At 37.2% G+C, this 11,678-nt stretch overlaps 2 long non-coding RNA genes across 2 annotated transcripts in view; one reads left to right on the top strand and one right to left on the bottom strand.

Annotated features, from left to right (window-relative positions):
• The first annotated feature begins 1,141 nt into the window (after window positions 1-1,141).
• The window catches only part of LOC116185691, a 23,279-nt gene continuing 12,742 nt past the window's right edge, over window positions 1,142-11,678 (top strand). Inside the window, exons 1-2 of the long non-coding RNA XR_004150563.1 lie at window positions 1,142-1,774; window positions 9,609-9,615. This is a non-coding gene — a long non-coding RNA (uncharacterized LOC116185691). The remainder of the gene's footprint in view (window positions 1,775-9,608; window positions 9,616-11,678) is intronic.
• On the bottom strand, window positions 2,665-4,270 carry LOC116185692. Its single transcript, XR_004150564.1, has 2 exons — window positions 3,919-4,270; window positions 2,665-3,086 (listed from the first exon to the last, which is right to left on the bottom strand). It is a non-coding gene; the product is annotated as an uncharacterized LOC116185692 (long non-coding RNA).

The raw sequence follows: 11,678 nt of genomic DNA, 5'->3' as shown, positions 1-11,678 counted from the left end.
GGGAGGAGAGGGGTGGGAGGCCAGGAAAGGCCGGCACAGTCGGTTTCTTTGAGCGCGATTCTCAGCGGGGGATCTCCTTTCTGGCAGCAACAAAACCACCGACGCCTCGCAGCACCTTTTTCATCCCCGATCATCTTGTTCGCTCGTCTCGGCCGCGTCCTCGCTGTGTCTCTGATAATTCTCTCTCTCTCTTTCTCTCTCTCTCAACCGCCATATGCTCTCGCGACGGGCTAAAGAAACGTTGGAGTCGATGTCCAACCATGACAGCTGGGTGTGCGTCCATGTGGTTGATTTTCCTTCGTAATGATCTTCTTCGATCTTCGCGAGTGGAATTCTTGAATTTTTCCTTCCTCTCTGTTTTTTGATCTTTCGATTCAGGGTAAAATAAACGACGATGAGACGGTTAAGGTGTCTCCGTCTTAAATTTGATCGAATGCAAATTTTGTGTTACATGATAGGTGTGATGATATATGATTCAATCATATATATTTTCAATTATCTTGGATTCTGGAAAATCTAAGGGTATTTGTATTCGAATTTTAATAATTTTTACTAGCTTTTACAATGAAGTCATAATGAAAACGATGAATTAAGGAAATGATACGGTAGTTTTTCGAAAATTTGATTGAACTATTACATATTTTATGTTATTTAATAAGTTATAATTCAATATATAATTGATAGGAATGTGAAGAAGAATTAGATATTTTTATAAAAATTTTTAAATAACTTATAACGCGATCTCAAGTTATTCACACTTTGAAACATCGAATTTTAATTTTGAAAGGATATTAACTTTAGAGCCCATTTCTTTCTCTCAATTCCTACATTTGTATTCAAATTTATATAACCCAATTTTTATTATCTCGATTGGATTATCTTCATTCTCTCGTATTAAATTTAATCGTGACAAGACCTCTTTTACTAAATTGTCAATCACTGACAATTATTAATAAAACTATCCAAAAAACTTTTTTATTAAACTTACCAATCATCGAATCCTTAATAAATTTTCAACTTACTAATTACCTACGAAACTTTGAAACTTTCAAACTTTCCGCAAAATTATTAAAAATTATCGAGAAATCTCTTCGTATATCACAAACACAATCGAAAAGATATTCAGAATTAAGAGACTCGAAAGGACTATTTAACAATTCCTAGAAATCTCATATCGAACAATTTCTTCTTCGAACTCGATGCAATAACTCGAAAAATTCGATCCAAAACTGGAAATAAGCGACAGAAAATTTCGAACGACGAAGAACGAGATATCGACGATTATTTCCTCGATACAAAATCGATAAAAACGGTTCTCCAATTCACGCAGCGCGCATATTTTAAAAGCACGATTTCTCGTCGCGAGAAGGTATCGGCAAAGGGGGTTGGGTCCCGCGATAAAACGCATTAGCCGGGTTGATTATTTACAAATCGCGTACGCGGCGATTCGTTTCCGTGACCGATTTTTCGCGGCGATCGTAAAAATCGAACGGTGTGCGCCGCTTAACGCGCTATTCGTTAAAACCGAGCGCCCGCTTTATGGCACCATTTGGTCGCCGTCCCTTTTTTATTCCCCGACAGCCAGAGGACTCGCGTTACTTAACGATCGCCCCGGTAATTAATGACGAACTCGCGGGGTCTGGCCTCCAGTAATTAAATCGAATTTTGCGCGCGGAGATTCGAACGGGGCAATCTCGAACGACTAATTTATTCTTGGCCGAGAGGAGGCGAGAGTGGAATGTTAAATAAGAATATATAGGGTTGGCCTCGAAATGTACCTCGAAATTACAGTTACAGTTTGTCTGGAAATTTTCTTTTTACCGATTTTTAATGGTAAACGAGGTAAATATGATCGGGAAATTAAGGTAAGAGGCAGCAATTCGTAAGAGGATCGAGGAATTTTCTTCGAGGATTTGTTTGCAGATGGCATTGGATCCTTCTGTTTCTTTATCGGCGTTCAATTTTATTAAGTTGTTTGATTTCTTCGAAATCTTTGATCTTATGTTGAAAATTTAATTTGGAAAAATTGTTATCGTTATTTTAAATAATGTTACATAACGTTGCGAAAGCGAAGAGAAATTTATCTAACCTAAAAAAAAATTTGATTTTAATGAAATATGTAGAACAAATTTTTTTTTTTTTTCTTTTTCGATTCGAAATTTCCTCGAGGACGTGAAATCGAAGTTTCGGTATTTTTTTAGCGTTAAAGAAATTATGACATTTCGCAATATAAAATTTTGCTCTATCTCGCTTCATTATAAAGTTATATTTAAAAAGCGAAAATCATACTGAAACTTTGAGCGTTGATTTCACCTCTTTAAAGTGATATTTCGGCGAAAGAAAATTGCTTCATGTATAACCCATTATACTGTACGCGTTCATAAAGTTTCATTAAAAATGAAAATAATGTTCGTTAATATTTCAAAAAATAAAAGACTTTTTATAAACAAAAAAAAATAAAATACTTTTACGAATCGTTGTAAAATTATTATTGATTAAGAAGTACGTATGGTGATCCATGTGAACGATTCAAATATCAAATTCAATATGTTCTAACATTTTGGTAAAAATTGATAAAAAAAAAAATTTCTTACTCAACTTTCATCCTCTTAATGAATTTGCATAAAAGTTAAACGATGGAAAAAATTCAAATTTCTATCTTCTTTCTTTTTTTTTTTTATTACGACACAAAAGTTATCTCGATTTCTTCTTCAATCAAAGATCTTCGATATTCTTTTTTCAATCTTTTTCACGATCGTCTTTCGTTCGACTCCCTTTCATTCCCTTTAAATTTCATTTTACCTTGTCGCAAATAGGCAGAGTAGACTCTCCAACGATTCGAGATAAAAGCAAGCAATTTAATAAAATAAAACGATTATCGATTTACGTGGCGATGGATTTCAAAAAGATAACGCAAAACGAGGTGTTTAACTATTCCACCGGCGCGAAATCCGGCGCGGGATTCTTAAACGATCTCGGAGGTTGGAGGCTTAAAAGGAATTTCCTGTGATCCGTTATAAATTTACCACGTTCGACAGTGAAAGCTGGTTCGGTGCTTTGATAACGTTCGCGCAATCTCCATTAATCTGAAAGGCAAATATCGGTCACTTCATCGATTCATTTTTCTCTTTTTCCTCTTTTCTCTCTCTCTCTCTCTCTCTCTCTCTCTCTTTCTCTTTCTTTCTTTCTTTTTTTTCTTTTAAATAAACGTTAATTTTACGAATGACGTTCTTGACCTCGAAAATCGTCGAGCAAAAGTCAACTTGTCGAGCCTTTGAGTTTCGAAAAGAATGATTTATTGAAATGAAGCTGACATGCGATCGAAGAAAGGCAAACAAGCACGAGAATTTAAGAATGCCGGAAAATAATTTATCACCGAGAAGTTTATTTTTGATCGTGGTTTATCTCGAGTGTGTTATTAATATAAAAAATATTCGTTAACCGGAGAGTGTATAATCCTTGTAACATGGGTACTAATTTAATTTCTCTCTCGATTTATAGAAATATCTTATTTAAAATTTAATAGTAACAATATGACGTACAATTTGATATATATATAAATCCTCGATATAACCTTTCATATCGCAAGTGAATATCTGTTTTAAAATATCTGTTTTAAAATATAAATTTATACCTATCAAATTGCACGTTCATTTCTCTAAAAAAAAAAAATAAAACGATCACTATTCACAATCTATTATTTCCTTTCCTTCTTCTCGATTTATTCTATCTACGCCGCACGAAATAAAAGATAACTTTTTACGCATTGTCCTAGTCGGGGACGAACAAACGACAAACCTCGATTTATAAATCCACTCACTAATAACAAGAGATGATATCGAAGGGGGGAATCACGGGTATGATAATCCACGTAGGGCAAAGAGCGGCAAATCCATCGTAACGAGGTGAACGAGTTACCTTAACGACCGATCCCGCGTGACGTTTTTTCAATTCGACCACGAATCGATCCGCTTTATCTATCACCAGTTAACCGATGTAAATTTACCAAACGTTCGCGTGGAAACAAAGGGCCCTTCCCTGGTTGACCTAATCGCTTTAACCCGTTCCATCGAGTGAACGAATCAAAGAACGGCAGGTGTGCATGCGCGAAAACGGACGAAACAATTGGTTCTCGATCGATTTGCTCGCCGATCGTTCCCTCGAGGTGCTCGCTCGAAACGTTCCAATTATCCTTTCCGCGGGCAACGGCTATTTTGTTTAAACCTTCGCTCCATTATTGTTTCCCGCCCCCTCTTGTGCCTACGTCGCATTTATCGGATTCGATTCCTCCATCTCGGCGATCAGAGAGCATCTTCCGATTTTTCCATTATGGAGATTGTAGATTTCTTCGATTTATCGGGGAATTCTGAAGAACTGATCTAGAATATCTAGGTTTTTTTCTATATTTATTTGTTTGATATCGCTTTCGTTGCCATAATTTTTTGAGTATTGCGAAGGGAAATCGTGGCTTGAAGAACGTTGAGAGGTACGTTTTCAAAGTTGAATTTGTTGAATTGAAATATTCGTTTAAGAATATTAAGTAATTGTTGATGATTTAATTTTACACTGTACGCTAAAATTACACTATCGAACTGTAATTGATAAAATAATAATAAAAATAATTCGATTATTTCAACCGATAGCTATTTATTCCTAACGATTATCCTATTTTCTTAACGATTAAATAAATTAATTAAAAGACGCACGCTTGTTACTATTTAGACTTTGCTCGTCGAACGAAACTCCTCTACTGCGGAATTTATAAACTACGTCGCTGGCGAATGTTGATATTTTGCGAGCGAGAAAGTGTTCCACGAATTGGAAATGTTTATAAATATCGTCCCCGCGAAATACGCTCGTTTATTGAAATCACTCGATACACCATTGTCCTCGAGAATTTAAAGACAATATTCGGGAATTGGCCGATTGGCGCGATTATTTTCAATTGCAAAAAATAGTCAATAGGTCTTTTTTCAGTGTGCGATGCTGGTTCGACGATTTACTCTACCCCGAATGATGTAACGGTGAGAAAAGTTGGGTTGGAAGGTCGTCTTGGAAAGGGTGCAGCCATCGACTATCGAGAAATTAGACCGCTCAAAGTTCCACCTCCTTGTCCTGGGACCATGGTTCCGTTCTCCTTCGGTCGTGATGTAAGATGTAATGCTTCCAGGAGGACCGCTGGGATTCGGGAAATCGTGTCGCTAGTCGAGGCAGATTTATTTGCGGGGTTGGAAAAAAGCGAGAACGAAAGGAAATTATTCCTTGGAGGGGTTCGAGAAAGAAATTTTAAACGACGATATAGAAATATAAGCGCAATCTCTAATCATCGAATTGGATGGTCGGATGATAGATACGACGAGAAATTATTAAACTTTTATAATTTTTTATAATTTCCATGATTTTAAAATTTGTTCGAAATACATTAAAATTTTGATCCGAGTGAATATATTTTAACAAAGTTACGAATTTTTTGATCATTTTTCAACGAATTACTTGAATGAGTTATTCGAGGATCGAGGAAACCGTATGTTGGTTCTTTTTAAAGATTTTATTTATTAAATAAGTTAAATATTTGTTTAAACATACGATATAGAAATATAAGTGCAATCTCTAATCATGATTGGATGATAGATACTCGAGCAACGGCGAGAAATTATTATAAACTTTTATAATTTTCCATAATTTCCATAACCTTAAAATTTGTTCAAGATAGAAAAAAGTTCCATTTAAATAAGTTAAATATTTGTATGAAATTGAAATAGCGCGTGAAGATTATGTGGTGGAATTTTAGATGCGATCGAAATAGCCCGATTTTATTGATCTGGGACTTGTTCCGTTCCTCAATGAACTCTCAAGGATGCTGTGCTTTCAATGGTCGCGATTGGAAAATAATTCCGAATTTTTGGGATCCAACATCGAGTAAAATATTATCACGTTTTATGTAAATTCTGGTTTCTGGAATTATTCGAAGAAGAAGCTTATTGGAGATTCACGGGGAATAACGAAACGGATGAAAAATACGAAGGAGAAAACGATCTGCTGGCTCATTGATTAACAATCAGCCCGTGAAATAAGATAATTTGTTATGAATCCAATCTTCTCGATATTATCCCCTGTGTGAGAATTTATAATTAAAATTTACAATTTTACTTCCTTAACCATCCATCTTAATCGAATAAAAAAAAAAGAAAAAATGAAAACACATATTCTTCACAACTATCACAATACACGGACAAAATTTTATATAAAAATATTAGAAAAAATATCGTCTCAATTACAAAATCCAACTTTCAAAAACTATATCTCATTCCTCTTTCTTTTCCCCTCACTTATACCATATGAACAAATAAAACAAATAAATTGATACGAATAATAATTCATACACGAGAATGATAATAAAACTCTACATACATTATTTTTAAAAATATTATCTCCTCGCAAAAAAAAAGATTGATTCCATTAAAATAATTATTGATGAGATATCCTCTCGAATCTAAATTATTTAATATTTTATCTAGTAATTTCTTAAACAATATCGGCACAAAAAGTACAAATTACGATCGACAGAACAAAATGATCGAGAATTTCAATTGCCAATCAATCGTTGGAAGAGTGACATTTCGAGAACGCGGTACGGAGATACCGGTGTCGTAGCGGTTTCATTAATATTCATGCATATTCATACAAGCAAAAAACCCGTGTATTTATGCACGATACCCCGCCTCTCCCAGATCCGTGTCCCGATGGTTAATCAGCATAAAGTAAGCCTTTTAACGATCGACGTAAGAACACGGAAAGAGTCATCTGTTTTCGATTCAACACGGTGTTTATCTTTTAATAAAAACGAGGACCGATACACGCCATTAAATTACATCTTAATTTCGGAACGGCGAGCTCGAATCGTTTATTGGTCCCCCAATAAATTCTTTAAAATGTCCATGCATACTTGCCAAATGTTCGTGGTCCAGTCTCTCGTTGTGTATGACTTATTTTGGCTCGAGTTAAAAATCACTGGATACGTATAATCTTGTTCTGTATAATCTATCAAGTAATTCTTGGAAATAAAAATTGTCGATACCGATATAAAATTGTAATCTTCTCGGGAATGGAATAGAAAGAAGATTAAAAATGAAGCTTGTAATTTTTCTTGATACGATATTAAGTGCATGAAAAATAATTTTAATAATTAAATTCTTTAGTTAAATTTTGTCTTACAGATAGATATTATTGTGTATTACTTTACGAAAAATTGTTCGATCGATACACGAATGCTTCAATGTCTCGAAACGAAGGAATCATTACTTTCAAAATGAATGATATGTTGGAACTTACGATAATTATAATTAAATTTCACATATAAATGGAATATATGTACGAATATAAACGTCATCATGGATCAGAATTCGTCTTATATTCTCCCTGATGTGATAAGATTCAAACGCGGAATGATTCATCGAGAATTCGGTTTGAATTATTTTCGTTTCGGCTTGGGTTGATCAAGCAGAAGTGGAGGGGCACGCGAAAAGTGATAAATTTTAACCGATAGCTCGAATAAAAGATAACCGTTCTAAAGAAAGCTTTCATAGCGATCGGCCAGATGCGCGCCGCTGAAAACTGGCCCTGATGAATAACCATCGAATGGTCGATCAATTTTTAATCGGAGGCCGTTGCAACCTACGCGAGACTACGATTATCCTGGCTGAAAAACGCTTCTCGTTTCCACTCTGGAAACAGGGATCCACCAGTGTGTTTAAACGACGAGCACGATAACGACTCTGTACTTGACAGGCTAACCCAGGTCAATTTTTCTTTCAGATTACTCTGTCTCCTCTTTACCTTGTTAGAATAATAAAAATATATTCGCTTATTTTTAAATAATAAGCGATTTCATATGTGAACTCTCGCTTGTGTTCGACCCTTAAATAAAATAATTTTTGCGAATTTTACACGAAGATTTATCGGGAAGGATACTGAAAAAATATTAAAGATTCTTAGATTTTCTATCCTGTATAAAAAAAATATACTTTTACACGATATGGAAAGAAAAGAAAATCTGAAGTTATTATAAATAATTCTAACATTACCAATATTGTTCTTCAAATTTTCAACTCGTAAAATTAATCGATCTCGCGCAGAAGGTATGATGCGATAGCTGTTGTCGAACAGCGAAAAAGGAATTGGGTTACCTGGGCTCTCAAATACGGAACTTTTGCCAGAGTTGCGCGATTCTCCGTATCGTGCTTCAACATCCGGTATTCGAGCGGTGTAATATTATATTATTTGCCACAACTTGGAATGGAACGAGATTTTCCCGACTTTTCGAGCTGCGCCTTGTTCGAGAAATGTCGATTCCTCGCAAGCGACGAACGTTAATGCTGAAAATTCTACGCGTCATTTCAACGCGTCGTTCTTGCTTCAAAGAACATTTCAATAATCTACGACAACGCAACGTCGATGTTCCAAGTGTTTCTTTGCCTCTTCCTTTCTTTTTTCTTTTTTTTTTTAATTCGTTGATATCTCGAGCTTTTTCCCAAAGAGCGTCGATTTCTTTATTACGTTAATTCCACACGTTTCACGGTAGTGTTATTACGCTGTATTCCCTTTGCTGGAATTCCAACGGTAACAGGATACGCGATAGAAGGAAGTTTTTTTGTGATGGTAGCTGTCAAGATAACGCGTGAAAGTAAATGAGGAGCTCGAGGAGTTGGAGGATTTGACGAGAGAAAGAGTTGGATTCTTGGGGAACGAGACATCTGTTTCTATCTAAGGAACATCTTCCATTAGGCGATGGACGAATGGAAGAATAAATTGGACGCTTCGATTGGACGAGGGCGATGGTTAGAGAGAAAGATAACACTTTACGATCTCCCCACGACGGTTAAAAAATCATTTGTGCACTTATTGCGAAACAGTAATTAATTAAAATTAATTATTTGATGTTGCAAATGAAAATTAAATACTTAACGAATAAATGGTTCGTTAGAAGGCTAAAAATATTTTATATTTGCCATTATAAAAGAGGAATAAAATAGAAAAATTACTTTTTACATAATTCGTTCGAAATTGACGATAATCGAAAATTAATTTGAAGCATTCGATAAAAATATTCTAATTTTCCAACAAAATAATTTCTTCCTCCTCCCTCAAAGAATCATTTCGTCCAAAAAAAAGCGCGCCAGGTTGCGCGGAATGGAGAGAACGGAGGGAAAAGAGTAATTTATCGAGGCGCCCCTCCCCCCCTCTCAGAATCCATTTGAATAATTAACGCAAAACGCCTTCTAAATAAACCTCTCGCAGCTGCGTGGTCCGGAAATGGCCGCGATTCGGTCAATTCTATTTAAGTAGCAAGAAAGTTTATCGAATTTCGCGGGGTGTCGAAGAAAAAGGACGCGGTGAAAATTCAGCCCGCATCGGTCGGGGCTTGGTCAGGTGCGCGTATCCCGGAATAGTTTGTAAATAGAATGCCTAGGTTGGAACGTTGGAAATTGGATTTATGTCGTTCGGGGCGTAGCTGCCGGCCCGGGGACGTTTCGAGATTGATGGCTGCACCGAGATAGTGCGTTTCGAGGATTGACAAGTGTGAAAGAGAAATTCGAAAGACCTCTCAGTTCAGTTGTTTTCCTCCAACTCCCTCCTCCCTCCCTTTTTTTCTTTTTTTCTTTTCCTTTTTTCCCATCGTGATTCTCTTTCCCGCGTAGATACGTACACGGCGCGGTATTGGATGGATGATGGAAGCGGATATGGAAATAAAAATTTTGCTCCTCTTATGCTTCGAATACGTAGCTTGTTGTTATCCGCGTCTTTTGCGCGGAGAAAAAAAAATTTGATCCCTTCCTCCGATCTCTGGCTCGGTTCTCCAACCAAGAGTGAGAAAAATTTGAAATTGCGGAATTATGGAATAGATGATTTATGGATGAAAATCGAATCTCTCGATTCAATCTCTTGTTTAATATTTGGGAATATTTGAAGATGAATATAAATTAAAATGAGAGAAATTTTACGCGCAAGATTTCAAGGAGAAATACTTCTTCTCCTACGAAGAGAAATGACAATACATTTTCCAACGGATCTTCGTTTCTAATTTACATTCTTCATCGAATTTCCTCGTTACAACAACGCTATTTCTGCTCTTTCTCTCTCTCTCTCTCTTTCTCTCGTTCATCGAATACTCAAGACAGATATCCCATAGATATCCTTCCTCATTCTTGATTTACATTCTTCATCGAATTTCCCTCCTTACACGAACGTTCCATTCCTGTTCTTTCATTCATCGAATTCTCATAATCCGATAACGGACGAATCGCAATGTAATTATACAACTAATTATCCCGCGGCACAACTCAATCGGCCCCCTCGGTAATTCCATTCCCCCTTAATACCCCCGTATTAAGACGTCTGTCGTAATTTAATTTCCCTTAAACTCTCGGCGGCTGAATCGTCGCCGCTCTTTTCCCAACAGGCGTCGCGATTCTCCAGAAGATTTCATTGCGAGCGCACACGTCAGCGGTAGCACGATTCCTCGTAATGTATTTCTCCATGATGAATAAGTAATTGCAGTGGAAGGGAAGGAGGGAGGAAATGGGGCGTATCGAGTGTTTAATTGTATTAAAGGACAAGTTATTGGTCTGAACCAGAGGTCTGTGTAGCGATTAGAGGCGGGGGGAGGAGACAAAGAAAAGAGGAGGGGGATTAAAAAAAAGGAAAGGAAGAAAAACGAAGAGGACGTTAAGGGGACCAAGCAAGCGCCCCCTCCACCCCTTTTCCTGTTCTTATTTCTCGCAGGTCCGCGCGATAATGGGCTTTTACTGCATGAATAGAAGCGGCAAAGATGGACTCTTTCTCCGGCTCTCACTCCCGGTGTTCCCTCCCGTTGTCCCTTGCTGTAGGTGTCAGACGTGAAATTAGTCCGCATTTATATTCTTATTTGCATACAATGGAATCAGATAGCGTAATAATTGTTCTTTTATTCAACGTTTTATCGCGTCCCGATCGCCCGGCTCCCGCGGACGCCTACTCCTCTCCGATCCCGATTCACTCGATGCCTCTCTAATTGCATCTGCCTCTCCATTAATTGCGTATTTCAACCTAAAATAGAGCCTAGTTTTTAAGATAATACGTATTAAATTATATCTCGATGTTATATGGATATAGGGATATGATATACGTCTTTTTCTCAGTCCAATTTTCTCAATGATTCGCGACATTTTTAACGACACTTCACCGTTGTACAATAAATCCTTCGATCTTTCATTTTCTCGATTTTGACAACGTCCAACGTCCACATGCGCTCTGCAACAGAGTTTGAAGGAGAAGAAAAAGAAGAAGAAGGAAGAAAAAACGTTCCCCCTTTTAAACGAAAGCTAATTCCTCGTTTAAGCGGACACAAGAAAGAGATCGGGGCACGTCTGGCGAATCGATCAAACTGGAAGCTCGACAAGCGGGATGCCGCCCTCATTTTCCCTTTCTCGCTCGCACCCACTTCCGCTCCTCCTCTCCATCTTCCTCCTATCCCTAATTTCTTGCGTGGGGCGACACTCGAGAAAGCATAAACACGTGTTCCGCGTGACGTGTACGCGCCGACGACCGCGGCATCCGTTTCCAACGGCAGCAGTTTCACAGATCGTGAACGTAAACTTCTCATGCGCTCCATTTCAGACGTAGACACGCGTACACGAGGG

Source organism: Apis dorsata, unplaced genomic scaffold (genome assembly GCF_000469605.1).
Source record: "Apis dorsata unplaced genomic scaffold, Apis dorsata 1.3 scaffold_254, whole genome shotgun sequence".
Taxonomy (NCBI): Eukaryota; Metazoa; Arthropoda; class Insecta; order Hymenoptera; family Apidae; genus Apis; species Apis dorsata.
Note: the sequence above shows the minus strand (reverse complement) of the source record. Positions and strands in the feature narration are given on the sequence as shown.